The following is a 26899-nucleotide window of genomic DNA, read 5'->3' on the forward strand; positions in this document are numbered from 1 at the left end:
ATAACTCTTTCGATAATTGCTATAGTATTTTCCCATGTCTTCAGACTACCCTTTGATTTGAAACCCCAACCCTGCATAACAGACGTGATTAGCAATTTTTTGAAGGAAATCCCTTAGGCCAGGAAAAAGCAAAAAGATGGAGACCAGGGCATTCTATTTTCAAGGTTGGAACATAAAGTAGCCTACAAATTTTCTACTAAAGCTATAGGTCTAAAGAAAACCCCCAGATATGTGTCTAGAAAACTCTTCAACATGCTTTTGTCTAGACCAATGAACACCAAGGCGATAATCAATTTGACTCCCATCCTATATGATAGTGTTATGACCCAAATAGCACATATACAAACCCAATATCTATTTAAAGCATGGTATGTCTAGCAATTATTCTATTGGGAAACCAACATACAAGTGCATGTGAATGTTCAAAATGTCGTGCCAAAGATCAGTGAGGCAAAGAACCCAAGGACCATAACATTGGTCTACATTCTTGGACAAAACAAACTGCTCTGGTAACAATTGGAACCAAGAGAGACCTGGATTAGATGGAGGCTACAACTTCTAAGACAACACCCAAGAAGCATAAGTTGACAAATAAATTTTGGGATCATCTCAAGGCTTGGAGCACTCAAGGTGTTGCTACATCAACTATTCAAAACACCACCGAGTTAGTGTTTGGTAAAGCCCCAGGGACTTCAATAGACAAAGCCATTGTGTTGTGTGATACCCCACCAAATACTACCACTGAAGTGCCAAAGAGCCTCTAATGTGACCACAAATTTTGAACAAACTATTGTGGAAACATTAGTAGATAGTCTCCAGGCTCTACAAAAGAACACAATGGTGGGAACTCTAGTAATGGACACATTTGGAAAGTTACTTGTGCCATAAAAAATTTATGTGCTCACCTAACAAATTGATCAAACAAAGATAGAGACGGTGATTGAGGGCTATGTCACCACAATCCAAACGACCTGGAATACTACGGTAAATGCCATAGGTCAGATGATGGAAGCCCAAAGCTCTCTCAAACAATTTTTCATAACCCGTTTGGAGGCTGAGCTTGAAAATGAGATTATTAGCTTTGAAGAAAAAAGGATAGAAAACTTCACATCAAAGATATTTTGCTCAATTTGGAATGTAGACAAGAACAAGACCAAAAGACTATCGAAGCACTTCAACAACAAGTAGACTTATTGAAACTCCAAAACTCAACTCTGAGTGTCAATAAGTGGAATCTGAACAAGGATAACAATACCTAGGAGATGCAGTTTGATCACTTAATAGTCTAAAAGATGTACATAAGGTTCTAAAACAGTCTATCTTGGATAAAGTATATCTGCCACTCCCTGGCAGATATTTTTGATCAAGATGGATATCTTACTTTTAATTATGAAGATTTACAAAATTTGGTAAGCACCATAGAGACATAAATTGAAGAAAAGATTGAGGTCTACACTACAACATTAGCTAATCAGGCTCTGATAGAGCATCTTACCCAAATGTGGATGAGGATGGAGATGAAGAAGATGCAAGATCACAAGGGAACTAGGGAGGGGACATCTAATCAAAAGGATGATGGTGATGACCAACCCCCTCCATCTCCTCCAACTCCGGGGCTGGCAACTGGGAGCAGCCGGACCATTGCTACACAAGGACAACCAAAGGGTCCTAGTGACCAATCTGGTAAGCAAACAAGGATCACGGGAATTGGACCCAAGGGGGGCAGATCGAGAAGGCACTAAACAATAGAGTTGGGCTCTCAATAAAGTAGATAAAGGCAAAGATAAGCTGATTGATCTAGATTTAGAGGAGGACCTAGACCATTCTAATGAACAAAATATTGTGACAAGAGAAAGCCCTCAGATCCAAAACTTCTTACATGATGAGGATGCATATTTAGATTTGGAGAGGTTTTAGATGTTGTATGTAGGAGAAAAAAGAATGATTAACCAATGAAAGATAATCAACTATCATGAGCAAGCATCCTACAGACTGCCTCCACACCCTAACACCATCATCCAAGTGCTCGATAGGGTCCCAGAGTTTGTCCTGGTTGCAGATGATATGCCGGTAAACCCTCAAGCCCAACAACTCACGACAATGAATATTGAGAGTTTGGGTTTGCAGTTGGAAACACCACCGTTCATACATGTGTATGACATCAGATTGGAGATGTAGGAAATATTAACAAAGACAAATATTGCTAGGCAAATACTGGACTAGAAAGTGAAGATTTTTTTTTGAAAATAATGCACCCAGCAATAAAGAGCCCAAGACCAGAATGAGCCTCCGGGAATAGGAAATTGCCTAAAAAAAGTTTGATGCAAGAGAACCCAATCATCATGAATTTCATTGAATTAGTGCTTGATTCCCCAAAGATCTTGTACGCCTTGCCAATGACAGTTGATGAGCTTCCCAAGTTCTGCCCTGCTTTGTACCTGAAATATAATGAACCAGTTCATTAACAAAGGTACATGAGGATAGTAGACCAGATCATGGTTTGGTACGAGCAAAGTAAAGCTCTTTGCGTGGCCTAGAAAAATGATCTCAATGATATTGAATAGAAAAAAATAGTACCAGAGTTGAAATATGAGTTAATAAACTTCAAGGGCATGAGGACACAGTGGAGGATCCAAATTAGTATATTGATAAAGTACATCAATGAGCTACTCCAACTATCTGTCAAAGTGTCAAAGATCCCTAAGAAAGAGCTTGCCATCAAAGAAATCTTTGAATCTCACTTCAGAGAAATGGTGTTAGGGTTCAGGCCAACTAGCCAGACACCCATCACACTGAATGTATTAACCATATCTATTCTTTTGATCATATAGAACACTAAGGAGTAGTGAGGCAATTTCAAAACACTCATTGAGAGCTCCACCCACATCATGCGCATGTCTGCTTCTTCTTCTCACTCCGCACATGCACAGCACCATGCACTCTTCAAGTGGTATCAGAGTCGAAGTGAAGGCCTTGCATCATCACAACGTCGCATCAAAGATTGCGGTGAAGCTGTGAATTTTTCAGCATTGATTTGTAACAAAAATTGGATTGAGTAAAAGGTCAATTTTCAGCTTGGTTCCTAATCACCTTGTTGGAAACACCGTGGTCTATAACTTTCCAATTGAAATGTAATGGAAATGGCCTATGAACTTTGAGAGTAGCGGAATTAGAAAATTAGGTGAAGCACTTTTGTGAGGTTACTTTGTGAGCATAGCGGGTGAACTTAATTGATGGTAGCAACATAAACATGATACTTAGTTAACTTGGCATGAACAATACTTTGCAAGAGAGGAGAGTTTAGAGAACATGACAATAGTTGAGGACCTGATTCATACGGAGCCGGTCCCCCCTCCAATCGGAATTTGTATTATAGTTTCTCCCATCAAGAGAGACTTGGTACAATACAATCTTTGTGTTCCTTGTGACATAGGTGATGCAATGAAGATGGAAAGCTTCATGCATCACAAGCATAACATAAACTTTGTAGAAAGCATTAACTATCCCAAGCCTCAGTTCCAAGGCCTCAAATACCGTCGAAGGTGGAGAGAGCTAGCGGGGAATGAGGATAGGGAAGAGGAAGAAGAAACATTCCATAGAAGAAAGAAATAGTTCCTCACTTATCATCACTCTTCTTGCTAGCATACATAATAGCATAGTAATGAAGATGGAGAAGATGGCAAGCTTAAGCATTCAAGCATGACTCTTGGTTGGATTTGCATTTCATAGCCAAGAGTGTTGCGTAGGCTCTCACTTCTCACAAGCTTGGGGAAGGAGGTGAAGTTCCTCAGCTTTCACCAAGTGAGAATCATCCACAAAATGAGTGTGTATGTGGTGTATACCCCCCCATCACCCCCCTTGCTTGCTTCGGCTGAGTTGTAGCTTTTCCACATGCTTCAAGCTCATTGGACCCCTCTCCCCCCTAGCCAATCACATGTAGCATGCATTTAAGTACACAGGTAGTCTTTGGACAAGTGTCCTCCTTACCCCTTAGAGAGAGAGAGAGCTTGAAAATATCTAGATATTTGTTGGATGGAACTAGAAGTTCATTGGACCCCTCTTTAGCCCAAACCAATAGCATTTAAGCACACCATGTGATTAAGCATAGGGAGAGTCTGACATGTGTCCCATCTGCCCTTTGGGTGAGTGGGAGGTTAAGTCAAACATTCCCCTAACTTTGAGACTTTCATGCATGGGAAGCTTCTCAAGCACCTTCCTCATTAAGTTTGTAGGGTCTCTTTTTTACTCAAGCACCTTACCCCCCATGCATAGGAAGCTTCTCAAGCAATTTCCTCATTAAGTTTGTAGGGTCTCTTTTTGACTCAAGCACCTTACCACCCATGCATAGGAAGCTTCTCAAGCACCTTCCTCATTAAGTTTGTAGGGTCTCTTTTTGACTCAAGCACCTTACCACCCATGCATAGGAAGCTTCTCAAGCACCTTCCTCATTAAGTTTGTAGGGTCTCTTTTTGACTCAAGCACCTAACCCCCATGTATAGGATGCTTCTCTATCATCTTCCTCATCAAGCATGACAAGAACCTCAAGCACCTTAGTCATGAAGCACGCAAGGACCTCAAGCACCTTAGTCATCAAGCAGGACAAGCACCTCAAGCTTAGGTTGGGTTCCCACCTCAGGCTCAGTCCTAGCTTGCCTAAGGTCAAAGGACTTTTAACACTAACCATTGGAGGTCTTTAATGAAGCTAACTTGAAGGTCTTTTAAGCTCCATTAGATGCATGTTTCTCTTCGATAGACTACCTCCTTTTGGACCCCTATTGAGATGTAACCATCTCTCCTCTTGGTCCCTTGTTGAGGTAAGTCTACAAGAACTTATTTCACATTTCTCTTTGATAGACCATCTCCTTTTGGATCTCTATTGAGATGCAACCATCTTTCCTTTTGGTCCCGTGTTGAGATAGGTCTAAAAGCACATGTCTCTATTCTAACTCTTGTTCCCGGTTATTCTCACACATTAAATGATCAGTTTAATAGGAGAAACTCATTTGGTAAAGTTAGATATTATGTTTTATTACATTACCTTTGATGAGCCTTGAGAAATTTTAGCAAGACCCAATCATTTTACTTAAAGGCTAAGGCTCTTCTGTGCTTATTAGCAGCAGCCCTTTTTGCCTTTGCTTTGAGATGGATTTGGTAAAGATTCTTGTGAGTCTCTGTTATATTCACTAGTAGCAAAGATCTTCCCATGTACTTTAATTAGTAAGGGACTTTTGGATCTTCCCTCTTTAACTTTGAAGGGTGCTTTCCCCATAGAAGTATGTACAATGTCATTGTACGCATACTCTATAAGAGGTAGGTACTTCTCCAATTGAGAACGTTGATCTACGTCCATGACATAGGCTTTTAGTAGATCAAGAATCATTATTTCACTTTGGTCATCTATTTGTGGATGATAGGCCGAAAGAGAAATTTAATCTACTTCCTAGATTCTCAAAGAGACCCTTTTAGAAATTACTGGTCATTCTAGGATCTTTGTCCGACACTATGGATGTTGGAAAGCCATGATGCTTGAAAATTTGAGATCTGAAGAGGGTTGCCATTTGATGTGCCTTAATAGTCTTTTCGACAGGCATAGACTGTGTTTTCTTGTTAATCCTGTCGACTGAAACAATCCAAGTTGCTTCGCTCGATCAAATTTTAACTTTTGGTATACCACGCATTTTGAAACATACTCTTGTATGGTTACTTTTCATGGTAGATCAAAAGAAATACATTTCTACTCCTTGAAGAGTAGATTATGGATTCCCTCTTTGCCCCGCATAAGGAGAAGTATGGGATTCATACATGAATTTTGTATTGTATGGGTGAGTAACACATAGCCTATTGCCGTTTGGAAGATAACCATCCTTCAAGGTGAATGGTTCTTTTTCCTCCCCTAATGCAAAGGATGTAATTACATACTTAAGTTCTTGGTCAGTAGCATACTCATCTATCATAAAAGATAGATCATTGTGAGTTGCTACAGACACCACATTTACCCTTGGTCGTTGTGAAAGTGCATCGACCACTTGATTGTGCTTGCCAACAATGTGAGCAATATGACATTTAAATTGCAAAAGAAAATTTTCCCACCTCATTTGTTTGTGAGAGAGCTTGGTTTGCATCATGAAGTTCTTGAGGCTTTGTGATCCATTCGTAGGATGAATGGAGTCCCCAAGAGAAAGTGTTTCCACATGTTTAGGGCATATAGAATAGCTAGTAGCTCTTTTTCGTATTTCCCCAATAGTCACGTATCGAAGTTGAGTCTCTGACTCTCATATGCGATGGCATGCCCTTCTTGAAGCAAAACAGCTCCAAGGCAATTACCACAAGCATCACATTGGACCTCAAATGGCTTTGAGGGATCTAGTAGTGTGAGCACATATTGAGAGATAAGATTCTCCTTAAGCTTCTTCAGAAGCTTCTTGCACTTTTGCACTCCATGAATACTTAAAGTTCTTTCTCTATTAAGTCATGTAATGGGCTTGCTATTAGCGAGAATGTTTTTCTAATGAAGCATCTATAGTATGCACACATACCTATGAAGATTTGTACCTCCTGTAGATTCCTTAGATTAGGCCTACCTTTTATTATCTCTAATGTTGTTGGACCCATACGGGTGCCATCTTTAGAGATAATGTGACCTAAATATTGAATCTCTTGTAGGAAAAAATCACTTTTATTTTGATTAATGAAAAGCTTATTTCTCTCACAACTTGAAAGATTACCTGGAGGTGTCGCTTGTACTCCTCAAGAGAATTTGAGTGGCCTGAAGATTTTTGTCCATCATGAGTTTGAATGCGTCTGGAGCATTTGTCAGGCCAAAACTTGTAAATTATCAAATAGATCTTCTATCCGTGGCACGGGAAATCTATTTTTGATAGTAATCTTATTTATTTCTCTATAGTCAGCACACATGTGATATGTGTCATCTTTCTTTTGCACTAAAAGCAATGGTGAACAAAATGGAGAGGAGCTAGACCTCACCATCCTTTTTTCCACCAATTCATGCACTTGCCTCATGATCTCCCCTTGTTAAGCTTGTAAAACTTGATAAGGAGGCTTTTTAGGCAGTGAGCTTCCTGGTAGGAGCTCAATTGCATGGTCATCATCCCTCATTTTAGAAGTAGCTCACTAGGGATGTCATCGATGAAAACATCTTGGAATCCATTTAGGAAATTAGACAACTCTAATTCCTCTTGATTCCCTTTATTGTTGCAAGGATATGGTGTTCCCCAACTCATTAGCATGTATGTACATGCTCTCTTCCCTGTAGAGGTGAAGTAGATTCTCCTTTCAGGGAACTTCAAGTTGGAAGCCATGCGGTTAAACCATGGTGCCCCAACGATAACATTCTCATGTTTGAGAGGGGAGAAAACCATACACCGAGCGAATAAAACCGAGCTTGGAATTTTTTCGAGCGAAAGTAGGGAGAATTATAACACAAAAAAAGCTCTACCATAATGTCAAGTGCAACCAATCCAACAAAATGGTCAATCCATAGAAGGTGATCGTTGCAACAATATAAACGCCAAATTGATTAAGTAACACAAGCTATCAAAACAATGTAAGTATAATAGGCACTCATCCTACAATGGCAATTGCAGGGAATCCAAAAAATGGCCAATCCATAGGAACTGCAAACCTTAGCTCAAGAGGTCGATGCTGTGCTGGCACTCTGGCCCCAAACAATCGCTAGAACAACTCTACTTTTGTCAGTGCTGCCCGATGCACAAACTCATGAGCTGCAGAATCCAAACCAAGGACTCGAAAATACACAAAGTACATGTGTTTGCACGGCACGTACGTGAGACGCCTGCTGTCTCTTTTTTGGAAATCCTCACAAGTACATCGAGGAAAGTCTGCAATGGTCACCGCATAAGTAACCCCCTTTTGAACTGAGCCTGGAGTGCTAACATGAAAAACATGCGATGCAATATAACCTCTCTCACTAGATGTGCTTCCATGCTTTGGCCCAATGCTATCCTGTCATTGAAGTCTTTGGTTAATTTTGTCCTCCACCTTACATGCTTTCCATCTCTAAATCTAGCACGGAAAGAGCTCGGTTGTGTTCCACATTGCCCACCAATATGGAGGTTCTGCTGTGCTGTCGTATTATCTCCCTGAAGCAAAAATCCATTTTTGTGCAGCATCTCAACCTCTCATGGAAGCAGACACGTTCCCTCTTCCACAACCCACATCCCCGGAGCTGGCCAGGAGGTCCAATAATCATCCCATCAATATTCCATGCATGAGTGGTACTATCATTGCAAAACCATACAAACCCCTCAATAATTCCTTCTGGTTTGGCACCCATAGCGGGATATTTTCTCCTTCCCCAAAAGCAAGGGGCAGGCACACCATTTTGCACATTATCTAAATTTTTGTTTATGAACCTACCACAACGTACTTTCTCTCCGGGGAGAACACCAAAACACGTCATTTTTCTGCGAGACTCAGTGCGCCTAATCGCCCAAACAGTCCGAGGCACCTTTTTCTCTGGCCAAAGACTAGGAGTAGCGGAAGTATTTTGCTGGCTATGTGGTACATTGTAAATTGGAGTAGTGACAGTAACAAACTCTGGCCTATGAGAGTCTTCTTCAAGAGTTTCATCGGCATCAAGAAAGATTGAGCGTGATTTTTGCACACTCTTTTCCCTTACTGGAGCTCTATTCATCTCTGGACTTGGTATTTGCATTTCTAAAATTGCTGACTGAGCTACATCAAGAATTTTTCTATTCGATGTTGATGCTGAATGATTGCTCATAAATCTGGCTGCCAAGTCTGCCATCATTGGTCCTGTGGATGAATGCATGCCCTTCAAGTAGGCATTGTAGCACACACTTTGAAGAACTGCTAGTGACATATATGCACAAGTGACTTCATACACACCAATGTTATTCTTATAACCAATTGAAGCACGCATACTTGCATGTTTTGCCTCAGAAAGATTTGTTCTAGGGACAAAAGCACCTGTCTCATCTTGAGCAACAAATCTGTCTCCCCAATGTGGCACTCTAACATCCCACCATGACAACCATGTTTCCAATGCTGGAATCTCATCCAAAATAGCATGGCCCATTTTCCAAAACTGTTTGATTTCATCCTTGCATACTTGTGCTGCATGTTCTGAAGGTGCATGTAACCATTTTCGACACAATATTTTATGCTCCTCTTGATAAGAGGAACGTATACACTTGATAGTGTGCTTAACCATGCTTTGCTCCCAACATGATCTCTCTTTCTCAGGCATCTTTTTTTTTGGCTCCACCAAAATAGACAGTATGAACTGCAATCCAATTTGCATTTGCCTCATCTACCCCATAAAACCTCGAAATTCAGGCTTATCAAAACCATGATCAACTACAACCTTATTAAGCATTTTCCAAAACTCTATCTGTGAATGCTTGTTTTCCACAGTAAATTCACATATTGCCAATGTTAATAGCTCTCTTACATAAGGGTCATAAACATGCGCCGACATAGTAGGCCAACCCTCCACACAATGAACATGATCAAAATGCACCCACATATCTTGCAAATTTCCACCAGGGCGCATACGGTTCACCAAATCAACACCACTCCCTGGTCCCATAGTAGACATTTTAAATATATGAGGTTGTTGTCCAAGTCCAAGCTGACCTGGAAAAAGAACATTGTGGAGGAAGGGATATCTTGATTTTGACTTTAAAGTCAAAATAGACTCCAAGCCAAGAGGTGTAATTCCTTTTGCCCGTTTAGCTGACTCTAAGGTTCTTTGAACACACCGCTTGTCTGACAATGGGGTTACGGGATCTAGAGAACAAGAGAACTCTCCATCTGTCATTGGTGAGTCACCACCAACTACTTGAGAAACAAGCTTGTCCATAATTAGGTCTTCTGTTTTTCTTTCAAGCTGTTTGGCAGTTGTTAGAGTATCAAAGGCAGCTCGATGCATTAAGGCATCAGATATTGACTGGTCTGCAACTCTGCTCTTCCCCTCTGCAAAAGGGTGTTTATGAAAACCTAAGTGCAATACGCATCTAGTAACTCCAGTCTTTTCAGATGGAATACAATAATATATAACTGCAAGGCAAGTGTCAATGCACTCTGGCATTTAACGGCAATGAAAGCATATAAGCTTTCCATTACCAACATCCAAGTGGCCTTTACTAGGAGCACATGCTAATTTTTCTCGCCATTGAGACTCATTAAATTGTCTCCTTCCCTGATAGTATGGACATTCTATATTGGAGCATCTCAAATGCCCTCCACACCGACTAAAATGAACAGTCCCATTGAATATATCATTACTACAGGTAACATATTATGTCCAAACATGCCCATCAAATCTATGTTCCATTCCATACATAGCAAAGTTGTCATTTTGAGGAGGAAATTCATAGGCAACATACCCATCATAATAAGTAGGCATTTCCAAAACCTTAGTGACACTTGTAGCAGAGGAGAGTGCAATATATAGATTGGTTTGCAGAGGAAGAGAACGAATAACATCAAGTACACTTTTGATGCATGCAGTGCCATCTTCAACATTGATTGGAGAATCTTTTGAGCCAAGATTTGACGTTGATGGTTGTTCGTTGCAAAGTACCTTGTAAAACTGTGAATATTCGTGATCCAAATGGTAAAACAACTCATTTGAATCATTACGTGCAGGTTCAATTCTAACCTGCTCACCTTGTAGTGTAAGTGGACGCAAAGAGAAATTTTTGTTCTCCAGCTCAAAATGTTTTGTTAAAGCTTCAACAGTGATAGTGCAATTCCTACTTTCAAACATTAGCACAAGCTTCTGCTTATGCTTGGGACCGAAGATAGTGATATGACGAGCCATTGCATGGATTGAACAACAGTCAACCTGGAGAGTAACAGAGTGTGTTTGTTGCAGACAACAATCTCTTGGAAAAGGCAAAACGTCTATATTAAATCACCTATGCCACGCACGTCTTGATATTAAGTGTGAAAAGGCCAAAACTTAGGGTTAAAAAATGTTTTTTTTTTTGTTATTCTATTCCACTCTGCACGAGGAGATATGTCGGCTTCAACATTAGATAAAAACACCCTATGCTAAACGATTACTGATTTGCCTACACATGTATGCTCAACTTGTACTGATTTGTCTCAAAGTTTAAACCTATTGAAAGCATTAACGTATTTTTATTGCAATGTAAATGTCCCTCGATGTATTCATACAGAATTTGTTTTATTGCATTATTTTACTTTATTTTGGAGCGCAATTTTTCTTTTTTCCCCTTAGTCACAACCGGTCGAGACACATTTTTCCCGACAACATCTCATAAGCTTGAGATTATTTGAAATTTGCATTTTATTTTTTTAATATGGACTTAGAGTTTGTGATTTTCTAAAAGCCTGCGCTCTGCTCTGCTCATGGTCGCCGTCTGCAAGAAGCCTTGCGCCCTACGTGCTGTACACGGAAGTCAATGGCGCCTAAACGCCGTCCCCCCACAAGGTAGAAAAACTGGGACACTGCCCTAACTGATACCGCGTCGGCAGGGGACTGTTTAGGGTAGAGTCCCGTTTTATTTTTCAAGTTTATTCTACGCTTAAGAGCTATGTATCTCTGTATGACAAAATCTGGTTACTGCACTGAGCCTCAGATAACGAGAATGGACCTTGTTATTTACTCGTTATTTTAGTAAAATTAAGTCGTTTTTTATGGGGCAGGCCCGTCGTAGCAAGGCGGTGATGTTTTTGGTGGGGTCTGCTGTCTCTATGAAATCTTTGATCCCCTTTACCGACATCTAAGAGTGCGCAGAGAGGCTGTCAGAGAGCTGATCGTCAGCACGAGGGAGTAGGGCTTGGTGGGCTTTTGAGAGCGCTATCACCACCATTGCACCATTGTCGACAAACATGCGAATTGTGGTCTCGCCTACAAGCAAAAGGAAAAATGAAGGTGAATTAAACTTCGACGTGCAATTTTCACGGAAGCACAAACTTAGGTAGTTATAACGACTAAAGATGGAGGCATGAAGAAGTTGTGAGAAAGGCTAAAGATGAACAGTGAGTCTTCTTATGGCTACCTTCCCCTCAAGCCTACACACACACACACACACACACACACACACACACACACACACACACACACACACACAGCCAAACACTTGACGTTAAGAATGGTGGTGAATGGGTCGACCGGCGAGGAAGAGGAGTGTGTTGTTTGAACCCAGCTCGCAAAGAAACATGAAGCTGTACCTTGCATAGTGGGCTCACATGAAGGAAGAAGAAGAAGAAATGAGCATACTGCTTGCTGCACCTACGATCTCCAGTGTTTTGAGATACTACGGATTTCATTTTGTAGCCGATATATCAATTTGACCAATCTATCGCATCTTGACTCTAAAGACTCCTGGTCGGTATTGTGCCCTTGCCGCGTTGTCATGGAAGCCTCAAGCCTTGCTGTTATGACTTACTCTTTTTTAGTGTAGCATGAAGCTGGTATTTATGGCGGAGACATCAAGGTTGGCTGCCAGAGCGTGTTAGAGTGGTATTGCTTGCTGAGAACAGTGGCCGCCAAGTCAAATAAGCAATTTCACCAATGTCTTCACTTATTTTGGGCAGGCTCGTCGTAGCAAGGAGCAGCTAGAGGGTTGGCCGTGGGTTTCTTTTTTGCTTGTATGTCAATACTACGTATATTATTGCTTACTTGAAATGTTTTGGGACACTGCCCTAATTGATACCGCGTCGACGCGGGACTGTTTAGGGTAGAGTCCCGGTCTTAGGTTCTGGGAAAGGTTGATGTCCAGCTTGATGGTCACGCATTTCACCTCCACTGGCTGTGGTGTGATCTTGGGCACTGTCATATGAATTTCTGTGTATTATTTTATCTCATTGCATTATTTTGTGTATCCACAAGGGTCCTTAGCACACTGCCTTGTTGATCCTTGTAGCGCCCATTAGTGAGGGGAGCCCTAACAGCATGGTTTCACATTGCTTGCTGATCCGCATAGGCTCTACTTTGTGGGTTTTTGTCTACCGGGATCATGGCATAACTAGTCCCGCGCCGACGCGAGATGTTCTAGGACTATGTCCGGCTAGGTTGGTATTACAACAATGGAATATTTTTATGTCAAGCATGCAATACTTTTCTTCAACGGGATAGTGGCATAACTAGTCCCGCGTCGACGCGGGATAGTTTAGAGCAGTGTCTCAAAGTATAGAGTTTGCATAAGTTTGTATGACCTTTAGTTATCAAACATGAATTTTTAAATGAAATGTACAAATGTCTTTATTATTAGGTCTGTTTAATAGAAAGTTTATTAGTGTTATTTTTTAAGGTATTGTTAATTTTTTTTATGTAGCCCCTCCACTGCTAGGGGAGGTTCAAGAAGACGCGGTGATAGCCGTTTTTTGGCTCTCCATAATTGCCATACTAAGTTACTCCACCCTACCAAATTCACCCAAACACTATGGCTATCCCTACCATTTCACTGTACATAGGCGTGTGTGAGTTACGGGGCTTTTCCCATATCTTCTTAAAAACCCTCAGCTAGCTAGTCACTGGGCTAGTTGAGCCAAAAAAATAAAAATAATAAAAAAATAAAAGTATATTATGGCCTCTTTGTGTGTAAATATTTCATTGTATACATGGCTTAAATATAGGGATTTTTAATAATTATTTTGGTATTTTATTTAAATATTTCTACTTAGGTGTGTGTTTTATTAAACCTATGTACACCTTCTTTGATCCTTTTACACCATAATTATATTTTTTGCCAATATGTACATACTCTAACCTCATATTTTTCCTTTATACAAATCACTCCCACATTTTCACCCTCACCCTCGTGAAAACAAAAAATTGATTTCTACTCATTGGTTACGTTTATTATATTATTTACTTGCATACCTTTTCCTCTTTCACCCAAAATAATTCAAGGAGGGACCATATCATATGATTCCAATATCTTTCCATATCCATAACTCCTCCATATTTTTATTATTATTTTTACTAATTATTCTAACACCATGTGCTCATTGAGCTAAAGTCCATGAATAGTCAATACACTAGTCCCACCATGTATATATTTCTTTATTCACCAATAATCCTCCTCCATGCATGGGTCAAGGGTAACTTGGATGCTTTGTATTATAATATGACAAAGGAGGGTCTCACTCTTGGATGCATTGTACAAATTCAACAAAGGAGGGGGCCACTAAAAGACTTTTGTAGGCATAAAAACAGGCTTTTTGGTGAGAATTTTGGCACCTATCTCCACTCCGAATTTGGATCAATGGTCAAAAGAGAAAATGTAGCTCACGCTCTGAATAATCACCTCAATTTTTTTCATGATTTTTGGAGCTACCAGCGGTGAGCTATGATTTTTTGAGTGGACCCCAGTCTGCCCACTTTTCTCACAAGTAGCCCTTAGTCTTCTCTCACCCTTCCACACACCTACTCACTCTTACACATCCCTCCCTCTCCTTCCCTCACTCAAACCTGCAATTTCCATGGCTTCTCCCACTCTCTTCACCATTACCTTTCTCTCTCATCCCTATAGTTCTTTTATGAACCTCTACATACATACACCCTCTCCATGTCTCTCTCTATTGCTTCTATGTTACAATTTCATTTACCTCTCCTAAAAATATCTAAAACTCAGCATCTTAACCATGATAACTTCTACAAATTGAGGATTTTTCATCAACAAATCCTCTTTTCATCGTGGTGGTCAACCGTGGCGGCGGCGTAAAGAAGCGAAGAAGAAGAAGAAGACCAGCAGTCATTTTTTTCACAATCTACACAAGGGTGAGTTCAAGCTTCTTCAAAGCTTCACCATCTCAATGATTCTCTTTTAATTCACCCCTCTTCCTTCGATCATCAAATCAACTCATCCTACCCATTGTAAATGTATCACTAACAATTCTAGTGATTATTACCACTAACAACTAACTTCTCTTGTAAAAATGCACCCACACTATCAACATATGGAGTAGGCAACCGTACAAGTAAACCAAATTCACTCACTCCCATGGGTTACTTGAGCCCACATCCATGTGACTCAAGAGAAAAGAGAGACCCCATTCTCATTTGAAATTCATAAAAATTCATAATCCTTGATCTTTCCTAATAAAATTGGTTAGGCTTAATCCTAATCAAGGCTTCTAAAACCTATAAATAGAACCCATTCCTCCTTGTAAAAGACATCACTATACCATTGCACACTAGATTGAGCGTACCACACGCCAGTTCTATCTTGGTTGTAAAGAGAGAGTAAGCTTTCTATACACCATCACCTTGGTGCATAGAAAAGCTTGAGCTAGTTTGAGTGAGTGCGAGTAGAAGATATTCTTCCTACCATTGTTGTATCTACCCCAACATCAATGAATTGGTAGTTTTGGGTGCAATTCATGTCCAAAGGCTCACGCTTCTCCTCCAATTTGGCTTGGCAAACTCATTCAGCTTCATAAGGTGACTTGTTTCATTGAAGGTTGTTGTTTTGTTGCTTGTGATTCATTGGCTATTGTTTGGCTACCATTGTAAGAGGGTGGATGGTGAGAGGGCTCCCATAACCCTAAGACAATGTGCTAGTGATGCTATAACCAAATCTTGTCACTTGATTCCGCAAGCTCTAAGTTCCTTTTTGTGCAAAATATAAAGTTGAAGCTAAGTTGTACACCATCTCTCTCTCTCTCTCTCTCTCTCTCTCTCTCTCTCTCTCTCTCTCTCTCTCTCTCTCTCTCTCTCTCTCGTGTTTTAGTGTGTGAGAGTATTCCATTGGTATTAGGGTTAGTGTAAATTCCTTGCTTGTTTGTAGCTCTAACGATTCTCCTCTTTTGTGTCCTAGTTCGCTCTTAAACTAGGTGGTGCCCCTTGTGTAGTTGGGATTTGGCTGTGGGTTTGTTGTTTTGGTTTGTGTTGTGTTGTGCCCCAGCTCCATTGAGCAGCACGGGAGCCTTGAAGGGTGTCTAGAGGTTGCTCTTCTTGTTGCCCACCCTGGACCGCTTCAGCGGCAGGAGTGCATCAGTTTCAAAACCTGTTTGTAGTGATCAAGTTAGCTCGGTGACCGAGACGGAGTTGCCAGATGAGAGCGATAGTCATGATATTGTTTTGGGTTCTTTACATGAAGTGGACCAAGAGATAGCTAATGTTGAAGCTGCTATGCAAATAGTGCCATTTAGAATGAGACCTGAAATACGTCCAAGTGTTGTAGATGAGGATGATAGCACATTGCACTTGGATCGAGGAGAGGACATTCTAATTAAAACAAAAGTTTTTAGTTGCTTTGAATGTCCTCCCATACCTCTTTGCAGGCTTATACCTCATGCTAAAGTTTGTGGTTTAAGGCCAGATGTAAGTGGCTTGAGGTCTGCATTTGCCAGAGAAGGCTACATCAAAGAGAAGGGTGCATTTATAGTTTCATTGTCTACATGTCAAATGGAAGAAACTCTAGTCACAGGTATGCTTTCTTATTTTTACCTTTCTTCATTTCTTTTGATGATCATAAGTAAACGTATGTCTTTTTTTTGTAAGATGCTATTATTGATGGATGGGATCCAATATGGAAACAAGTCAATATAGAGTTTGAAGAAGAGGTAGCTGCACATCCACAATTTGAATCCCTTTCCCAAAAAATGTTCTATGTGTGGGAAGGGAATCATCGGACAGTTGCTTGGTGAGAATCCATTAATGAAATGTACTCTACTAACAAAGAGAGGCATTGTAGAGTTTATGTACAATAATTGATACTACAAAGGTGTCAGAGATTGCATTGTTGACTAGTCTTCAAAGAATGAACTTGTAAGTAAAATGCTAAATCAAGTGCATTGTTTGATGTATTTATATTATTTTGGCACGTATTTAAAAACAAATTATTCATTTCTGTAGCATGAACACACATGCTTTGGTTACCTCTCACTTGAGAGATGAACTTTTCAATTGCTCAAATATTTGTGCAGCCGATCATGAAGATTATCTCCGTGCACTACCAGAGGCAGATCAGAAACTCATTGACACTCTCCGAAAAAGAGGAACAAAAGGGGAAGAGCCTTGGCATCCTCTTACACGGAGATATCTTGTTCGTTTGTTATTTGATGTAAGTGTACTACATTCTTGAATTTAAGTATAATTGCTTTGTGATTTTAATGTTTTTATTGAATACTTATTGAAAGGTTCAAATGTCAAAGGAGCTCCAAAGTAAGATAGAGAGCAAGAAAGATACTCTATCGCCACAAGATCTGAACCAAGAAGAGAAACAAATAATCGGAGACTTGTACATCAAATATGGGGATCGTGTTGAAAGGTATGGTTCTTTTGACTAGGTTACAGTTTGTCTTTAAGTGCTTTTTTTAATGGAAATTATGTGACAGATTTTGAATATTGTTGATCCTCGACATGGTAAAGAGTGGTTTGATAAAGTAATGAGTTTGAAATGGGGCCAAGAGAGTTGGGCGACATTAGAGAAGCTTAATTTAATTGCTCTTTACGATGCAAAAATGAAAAATAAGATCTTATGGTTATCATTGCTGGAGTCTAGCAAGATTACACGAGCCGCTTACGGATTGACTCGAGGTGACCATAGATTCCGTAGGTAGGTAACACGAGTTTGGGTTTCTATCTTTAGTTGTTTCTTTTATAATTTATCTTTTTTTTAATTATATCACTTGATTGTTATAGTTGGTTGAAAAGAGAGGGTGTTATACAAAGAGTGCTTGATGGTACTGAGATACTTTTGCTTGACTATGTGGATGTGCCGGATGGAATCACAATTCCTCCAGCAGCTACATTGGAGCTCTACTATGGAGAGATGATAGTAGAGGCTCGTAAATTCATGTTTCCATTAGAGGTGTCTTTGGAGGGCAGAAATAGTGATGCTGAGCTACAAGCTCTTAAGAAGATCGACTGCTATCGAATGTCTTCACAAAGACTGCTATATAGGTAGTGGTCACTAAAATGTAACTTTATTTTGTATTTTGTGAGTTTCATTGTGATAATCTAAAAGTTTGCTATATATTTTTTGTTACATACTTCTATCATTTGTTGGAGAAACAACACATTCTAGTCATTCCTTTGCTTGCTCGATCTTGGGTCCGTGTTGATAGTGAGGATAGCATGTATCCTCCCACTATGCATCATCGATCATAATGGGAGCTAGATCACTGTCCTTGGTGGATAGACATGGATCAAAATTATGTGTTGGGCCATGAGAGAGAGATCTACAATGCACAGAGGACTTCAAATCCCTCTACAGCTGTTGACACATCTGATGCAAATGCAAGGAGCGAGACCATACATGATAATAGATCCGTTCATGCATGTGAGTCTCTTTAATGACTTTGTCTATGTTTTGTGAGATATAACATAGTCTTTGTTGAATTTTGTGCATGGCTATTGAGCATGATTAATGTATTCTTGACAGCTTCGCTCCCTAAAGATACAGGGAAGCAATACGAGACAATCGTTGCAACAGAAATGACAGGTGTGAGCATAAAAGAAAATGTTAACTAATCTTTATGACATGTGTGAGCATGTACTTTTATTGATCTCTTTGCTATGGCTCACTAATATCTTCGCTTGGTTGTGTTCCTTGATAGCTTCTCTGCCAAAACATAAGGGGAAGCAACACGAGGTAGAGGAGGAGCTTGACATGAGAGGTGCGTCCATAAATAATATAGTTTGCTTAACTCACAAAGGATTGCTAATCTTGTAATTGTTTTTTTATTGCACTATGTTATGAAAATGCACCCATGGTTTGGTGATCTCATTGTTTATAACTGACAGATGCTATTGGCACACAGAGCTTGCATCATTCGGTGCGATTTGTTTTCCCTAGAGAGTAGTCTGTTCTACAGGCACTGAGAGATCATAGACGTTTAGCTATATTAGGGGATTATATTACCATTGCACGTGAGTTTCGTTCTAGTGTGCATTCATTGATATGGATGCCCCTACACGAGCATATGGTAAAAGTCCGGTCTACAGATGCTAATGGATACAAGAGAGATGGTAGGCTCGTTCCATGGGCTACTGATTTTGTGTTTCTTGACTTGCCTTTTGGAGGTGTCCTACATTCTACACCCTCACAACCTCCATGGGATACTTGCACTGAGGAGCATGTGAGAGCCGCCATTCATTTGACACACAGTATATTGGCAGATTCTGGATGGCTTGTTGTTTTGGGATCTATTGCAGGTATCAATATCTTCTATACTAAGCAAACCTTATTCTTGCTTTATTTGCATTTGTTGAAAATCATATTTCTATATGGTAGGTGATACTCTTCATTGGATTGAGAAGATGAGTAGAGCATCTAACATGGTTATTCATCGTTGAATGATTGTTATTCATCATTCATCTTATGGATTTGTGGATGTGGGTGGAGATCATCAAGAGGTTGATTTTTTTTTCTTTTGTGCCTAGTGTATGTAATGATTAAACTATAACATTCTAAGTGTTTGTCATGTTTCTTTGCAGTGTGATAGTTCAATGCTATTCTTCATTCATAGGCAAGGTGTACCACCTCCGGTTTACCTTGATGAGAGTATGTCATTGTTTCGTGCAATGGGTATGACTCCTACAGATACCATCATGCGACACTACTTGCCAGAGTCCGCTTACACAGTCCTAGATTCTGGACTTGCATGGCGAGGATGCATGCAACGTAGCTCTTACTTCATTGCTAGTCTTGTTGAGCTCTTATGTAGGCCGAAGGGCCTTTGTTTGGAGTTTGGTTGTGGGACTGCTCTTGTTCTCAAAGCATGTCTCTCTTCAGGACGTGCTTATGCAGGATTGGATAGTGATGATGATTTGGTCTCGACATATGTGTCATCTCTACTTCATCCCCAATCCAGGGGGCAAGACAGACATGAGGCCTCAACTTCTGCAGATGTGGTGGATGAGGAGAATAGACCTCCCGTTGAGAACCCATTTGATCATTTGGACATGTTATTTTTTGAGTGCCTCTCCTTACTTAAATTTTTCTTTTTCAAGCTATGTATGCTCATGGCAATATTTGACAATAGTTAGGTGGCTATTGATGCGGTTTTAAATGATTTTGCAAAATCTTTTTTTGCACTATTCAAAGTCCATTTATTTGCTTTGATGTGTTCATTTTTTGCTTAATTGAAGTGCCTTACCAGTGTACATTGAGGCTGAGGCTAAAAGGATGGTGCGAGATCCATGATACAATGTTCAAACCTCCGACAAGCCAAATAAAAGACATGCCTTCATCGATGATGAGTGCAATTCATGCTAAAGTATCATGTTTTGTACTTGATGAAACCAAATGTTATAATTAATTTGTTGTTCAAAAATGATATCAGTGTTCACTAAATTATTGTTGATGACTTGAGAATGGCAACAAATAATTCCTTCTCTTGTGATATCATGATGAGTGATTCATGCAAAAGTATCATGTTTTGTATTTAATTTGACCAAAGTTTTACTCGCTGTAGTCTCTCTCTCTCTCTCTCTCTCTCTCTCTCTCTCTCTCTCTCTCTCTCTCTCTCTCTCTCTCTCTCTCTCTCTCTCTCTCTCTCTCTCTCTCTCTCGTGCGCGCGCGCATCTGGATATATCTCGGTTTTTTTCTTCGCTCGATAAAGTTTGCTCGGTGCTTGGTAAAACTCTTTGAGAGGGGAGATGAAGAAATCCTTTTTGTCCACATAGCTTTGGACATGAAGCCTTAATTTTCCAATTAAGGAAGTAATTGAGACGTCTTGTCCCTTGATAGCTCCATTGGCTTTCAATGCATCTCCCATCTTGTGGGCTTGTATGCCTAGCTTAGTGATCAACTCCATGGATATGAAGTTGTGAGTTGAAACATGTCAAACAAAATAAAGGCATCATGCTTATGCATCTTTCCCCAAGCATAGAAAAGGAGAAATCCTTGGCAATGAGCATCCTCTTTTGGAGCTTCAAACATAAAGGCTCTAGGAGTCTCATTGCGGGCAATTTTCTTGGGGCAAGGACGATAACCATGGCCTTGCTCCCCATATTTAAAAAAATTTGTGGTCCTTACAAAAAGCTTCTAGCTCTTTAGGAGAGAGTTTATATTTACCTTTGTAAACTCCCTTCTCCTTGGACCGATTGTTGTTGTTGTTGGAATAGCCTTGGTAAGAATTTTGGGCATTGGTTTTCCTCTTGGCATCACTTTTGTCTTTACTTTCCATGGGCTTGACATTCTTTCTAGCCCCTTGTTGGAAATTGATGCGTGAAGCAACCATGGTCTGGTGGATTACTTCGATGATAGAACCAGGCCGTTGAGAGTTGACATACTCGGCCATCTCTTTGGGTAATCCCGCACAAAATTGTTTCTTTTGCACGACAAATTCTATCTTTCAAAAGACAGAAGCCTTGAGATGTAAATCCCAAACTTGTCCACATATTTGTGGATAGAATCATGAGAGAGAAGCCTCAAAGTCCGCCATTCGGTGAGCACTTTGTCCTTTGCATCGCTTGCAAGGAATTGCTTCATGATGGAAACTCATAGTTTTCCATGTCTTTGGGGCTTCGCCGTTGCCACGAAGGCTAGCCCACCATTGACGAGCCGATTTTTGGAAGTGCATAGCTATATGTGTAGCTTGGAGAACTCCGTGAAGCCCTCGTCTCCAAAGGCCGCATCAAATTGTTGGATGAAGGCCAATACTTTGTCAGTAGCACCAAAGGTGCCATCATAGGTGAGAAAAGAGATACTCTTTCCTCCCTCTTTGAACTTCTTTAGCTTTTGTGACCTTCCCCATGCAGGGTAAGACTTGCAATGTCCTCTCCTCTTGTATTCTCTAGGAGAATAGCCATAGCTTTTGTCGAAAGAGGAGGAAGATTAAGAATTAGAAGAAGAGTGTGACCTCTTTCTTCCCCTTTTCTTCCTTTGTTTCCTCTCTTCCCTTTTGGAGTGACGAAGAGAAGGACTATGAGTTGACCGTTTCCTCTTGGGAGGAGTTGGTGATCGTCTAGACTGTTGTCTTCATGGAGCCACATCTTTTGAGGAACTTAGGGAGTCATTACTTTCTGGTTCTTTATTTTCCTCCTCTCGTATGGGAGAGAGTCTTCTCTTGGGGGTTTCACCAAGAGGCCTCCTAATCTCTCTCTCCTCTATGAGAGGAAAGGAAATCCCATAAGCACGAAGTTGTTGAGTAACTTCGGTTTGCAAAGAGGGGTTGCCCATAGCTTGTTGCAACCTAGTAACAAGATAAATAACAAACATGAGGGCATCATCATTAACACCTTCATGTGCAAAATCAAAGTTATCAATGTTCATTCTACTCTCTTGGTTATTGTCAGCCATGCTAATTAAACTTAGGTGTTTACTTAGTGTATGCTTTGGCAATTCAAAACCTTAGTTGGTACTCCTCTTAGCCTTTGAAAATAGGCACTTAAGTATCTACACCCACGGCTCGAATTGGTTAATTATAGAGAGTAGTGGAGTGAGTCTAACATAGCAAAGTTGCCGAGGGATAGCTCCTTTCGGAATTCTTATGGCTCAATAATGGTAAATCCTTAAGCAAGTCTAAAAAGACTCCATTATTAAAACCAAAGCTCCCGAGGTGTGCACCATATCCCACATAGTAGGCTCAACAAAACCGATAATAGATCCCAGTCCCACTTACCCTAATATGAGTAACAAAATCAGCCATTAATAGGCTACTTAAGGACCTCTCTTCTTAAGAAAGAAAAGAGAAACTAAATGCTCTGATACCAATGTAATGGAAATGGTCTATGAACTTTGAGAGTAGCGGAATTAGGAAATTAGGTGAAGCACTTTTGTGAGTTTACTTTGTGAGCATAGTGGGTGAACTTATTTGATGGTAGCAACATAAACATGGTACTTAGTTAACTTGGCATTAACAATACTTTTGCAAGAGAGGAGAGTTTAGAGAACATGACAATAGTTGAGGACCTGATTCATACGGAGCCGGTCCCCCCTCCAAACATAGGCATTTGTATTATAGTTTCTCCCATCAAGAGAGACTTGGTACAATACAATCTTTGTGTTCCTTGTGACCTAGGTGATGCAATGAAGATGGAAAGCTTCATGCATCACAAGCATAACATAAACTTTGTAGAAAGCATTAACTGTCCCAAGCCTCAATCCCAAGGCCTCAAACACCTTCGAAGGTGGAGAAAGTTAGCAGGGATTGAGGATAGGGAAGAGGAAGAAGATACATTCCATAGAAGAAAGAAATAGTTCCTCATTTATCATCACTCTTCTTGATAGCATACATAATAGCATAGTAGTGAAGATGGAGAAGATGGCAAGCTTAAGCATTGAAGCATGACTCTTGGTTGGATTTGCATTCCATAGCCAAGAGTGTTGGTGTAGGCTCTCACTTCTCACAAGCTTGGGGAAGGAGGTGGAGTTCCTCAACTTTCACCAAGTGAGAAGCATCCACAAAATGAGTGTGTGTGTGGTGTATATCCCCCTAGCACCCTCCTTGCTTGCTTGGAGCGAGTTGTAGCTTTTCCACATGCTTCAAACCCATTGGACCCCTCTCCCCTCTAGCCAATCACATGAAGCATGCATTCAAGTACATAGGTAGTCTTTGGAAAAGTGTCCTCCTTACCCCTTAGAGAGAGAGAGAGCTTGAAAATATCTAGATATTTGTTGGATGGAACTAGAAGCTCATTGGATACCTATTTAGCTCAAACCAATAGCATTTAAGCACACCATGTGATTAAGCATAGGGAGAGTCTGACATGTGTCCCATCTGCCCTTTGGGTGAGTGGGAGGTTAAGTCAAAGATTCTCCTAACTTTGAGACTTTCATGCATGGGAAGCTTCTCAAGCACCTTCCTCATTAAGTTTGTAGGGTCTCTTTTTGACTCAAGCACCTTACCCCCCATGTAGTAGGAAGCTTCTCGAGCACCTTCCTCATTAAGTTTGTAGGGTCTCTTTTTGACTCAAGCACCTTACCGCCCATGCATAGGAAGCTTCTCAAGCACCTTCCTCATTAAGTTTGTAGGGCCTCTTTTTGACTCAAGCACCTTACCCCCCATGTATAGGAAGCTTCTCGATCACCTTCCTCATCAAGCATGACAAGCACCTCAAGCACCTTAGTCATCAAGCACGACAAGGACCTTAAGCACCTTAGTCATCAAGCACGACAAGCACCTCAAGCTTAGGTTGGGTTCCCACCTCAAGCTCAGCCCTAGCTTGCCTAAGATCAAAGGACTTTTAACACTAATCGTTGGAGGTCTTTAATGAAGCTAACCCTAAGGTCTTTTAAGCTCCATTAGATGCACGTTGCTCTTCGATAGACTACCTCCTTTTGGACCCCTATTGAGATGTAACCATCTCTCCTCTTGGTCCCCTATTGAGGGAGGAATCTCAAATCTCGAGCGAGATTTTCCGAGCAATCCCTAAAAGGAGCAAGACTAGCCAAGCCACACTATACAAACGACCACAAATTTTTGATAGAAAAAACCCCTTGAACAAGGGTTTGGTAGAATGTTTCCTTTGATGGGCTATAACAACTGGAACCCATACAATGGCATGTTGATATTCCTCTTTTTGAAACTAGTTTACCTCATATACTAGAAGCTCATTTCTACCACCATTGATCCTTGTTGGGAATAGTGACACCATGATTCCAATGGATATAAATCTCCTATTCCTACCTCCCTACATGTAGGACCACGAGACTTACACTAAAAGAGTAAGGTTGTTGCCACTCAAACAAATTTCATGAATAAGGAGAGTATGGGAGCTTTAGCTTCTCTTCACTTTTTCTTCTTCTTCTCCTCCTCTCTCTTGCTCTACCTCAATTTATTGTGGGTTGATGTACAATAACATACTATGTATTTTGAGTTACTATAGAGAAAACAATGGAAACTTGAAAATAATTATATTATTTTAATGAGGCTATTGTTTTGAGAAAATCCACATCATGGTATATATTAAAGTTTGGATCACACCATCATAGGTAGCCTTCTATCTCGGGGCGGGGGGGGGGGGGGGGGGGGGGAGTTAGTGGTGTGGCCAAAGGTGGTGGCGACAAACGTGTCAAGGGAGGTGGTAATGGTGGGGGATTATAAAGAGTGCTTTGATAGAAGAGTACACAAGGTTGATAAAGCTATGACCAATTTTCTTATGACAACTTTGTCCACATGCTAGTTCTCTTTCACCTACCCATATCGATAGAAACCTAGGTTTAGTGTAATTCCACCTACAAATTTTGAGATTCATCTTCAAAACTCAAAGTAGAAGGTGAATAAACCTACACACTTTAGAGAAATTTAGTGTAAAAACCTTCTCTTAAATTTTCCATGTTTATATGACCATAGCTAAAAGTTCCTAGACTGCTTGGGGTTCCTAGTCTACTGAGTTGTCCATCAATATGCCTTGACCCAGATTACTCACCCAACGTGTGATGCCCCTATGTTGTATACAGTTCTTAGAGCCATGGTGTATGATTGTCATTGTACTCCTTTGAAATACTTTTCCCTCACTTTTCCTAATGCGGCTTAGCCCTCCATTTTTGTTTGTACTCTATCTATTGTTTGAGAGTTTTACGTCCATCAATGCCTCATAACAATTCAAATGGATGGTAGTCTAGCATTGCATCTGTCCTCTTGTAGAATGATGTGGCCCAAGCCTCGGTCCTTAGCACCCCATAAGGTAACCCCCTCCAAGGGGTAGCTGGGAGGTTGGTTGTGCTACAACAAACAACATCGTGCCATGTTGAGACAATTGTGTTGGCTAGGAAAGCTAAATCTCAGGGTCTCTAATAATTTACAAATTTGGTTTTGAAGGAATAGGAAACTCACAATAGATAAGGCAAGAAGGTCCTCAAGTTTAATCATCGTCATTTTCAACAACTATATAGTATAAACAAAACCCTTCAAAAAGTCTCTTTGAAAGAGACGTGAACTCTTTCACGTACGAGCAGGGACCAGTGCTCGAAAAAAACTTTGTTCTGAAAACTTGGCAAACCTACCTATAAGAATTTTAGTGATAAACTGACTAAATCTGAAGGTTTTTACACCAAATGACACTAAATTTCTCGAAATTTTGTAGGTTTTCTCACTTTCAAATTTAAAATTTAGAGGTAAATCTCAAAATTTGGAGATGTGATTACACTAAACCTAGGTTTTTTTTCAACCCTTCCTCCCTCCTCATTCTCTCTTAATCTCGTAAAAAAAAAAAGTCTCTAAAAGAGCCGCGCCAGCGTGGACTTTTTTTTTTAAGAGATGAAGGGAGGACACACACACACACACATAGAGAGAGAGAGAGAGAGAGAGAGAGAGAGGAGGAGGAGGAGGGGATCGTTTATGGGCGAGGGAAGGGTGGAAGGGAAGAGGTTGAGGAGGCGGAGATCGTGCATGATGTAGGATCAACATATCTGTGCTGATGTGAATCACGTGACCTTGTACTCTATCACAAGTAGAGCTTCTACATGTTGACGCACACCGCCCTAATCTCTTGTCACACCATCATTTTTGGTGTTGCGGCTTGAGTAGGTTTTTCCCAACCCTACTAAGCATCCAGTGTGAAGAATCGTGGTGGTTGTTGGACTAAGCGAGGCAGGGGAGGGAGATCACGTGCTTCTACGAGGCAAGAGTTCAAAAATTCTATTGGGGACAGGTAGAGGCAGCAATAGGAGACCTCCGGAGAGGCGCAACTGCTAAATCGCACTTCTCTCTCTCTCCTCGTTGGCTAGATCTTTAAGGTCTCTTGGGATAGTTTTTTACGACGTTAAAACTCTCTTCTTCTTCTTCTTCTTTTTCCCTTTGGAAACAACATAAAAGACATAGTAACAATCTCGACAACAATAACCAATAGTCAAAGAAAGAGATGGGGGAAAATTGCAAAGTGCAAACCCTTCTAGGCTTGCAATAGTCATGCTTTCAAGAGTAAAGCAAAAATTGTATCTCATTACACAAGCTCAAAGGTCCAAGGTTTCTATTTAAGTACTAACGAGTCACAACTCTTAGCTAAATCTTGTTACGTTGC

At 40.5% G+C, this 26899-nt stretch overlaps 1 pseudogene; it reads right to left on the reverse strand.

Annotated features, from left to right (window-relative positions):
• Positions 1 to 9214, reverse strand: part of LOC147434419 (uncharacterized) — a 69441-nt pseudogene extending 60227 nt beyond the window's left edge.
• Positions 9215 to 26899: the final 17685 nt, after the last annotated feature.

The sequence above is a fragment of the Adiantum capillus-veneris genome, chromosome 19, assembly GCF_014529385.1.
Source record: "Adiantum capillus-veneris isolate H3 chromosome 19, ASM1452938v2, whole genome shotgun sequence".
Lineage (NCBI taxonomy): Eukaryota > Viridiplantae > Streptophyta > Polypodiopsida > Polypodiales > Pteridaceae > Adiantum > Adiantum capillus-veneris.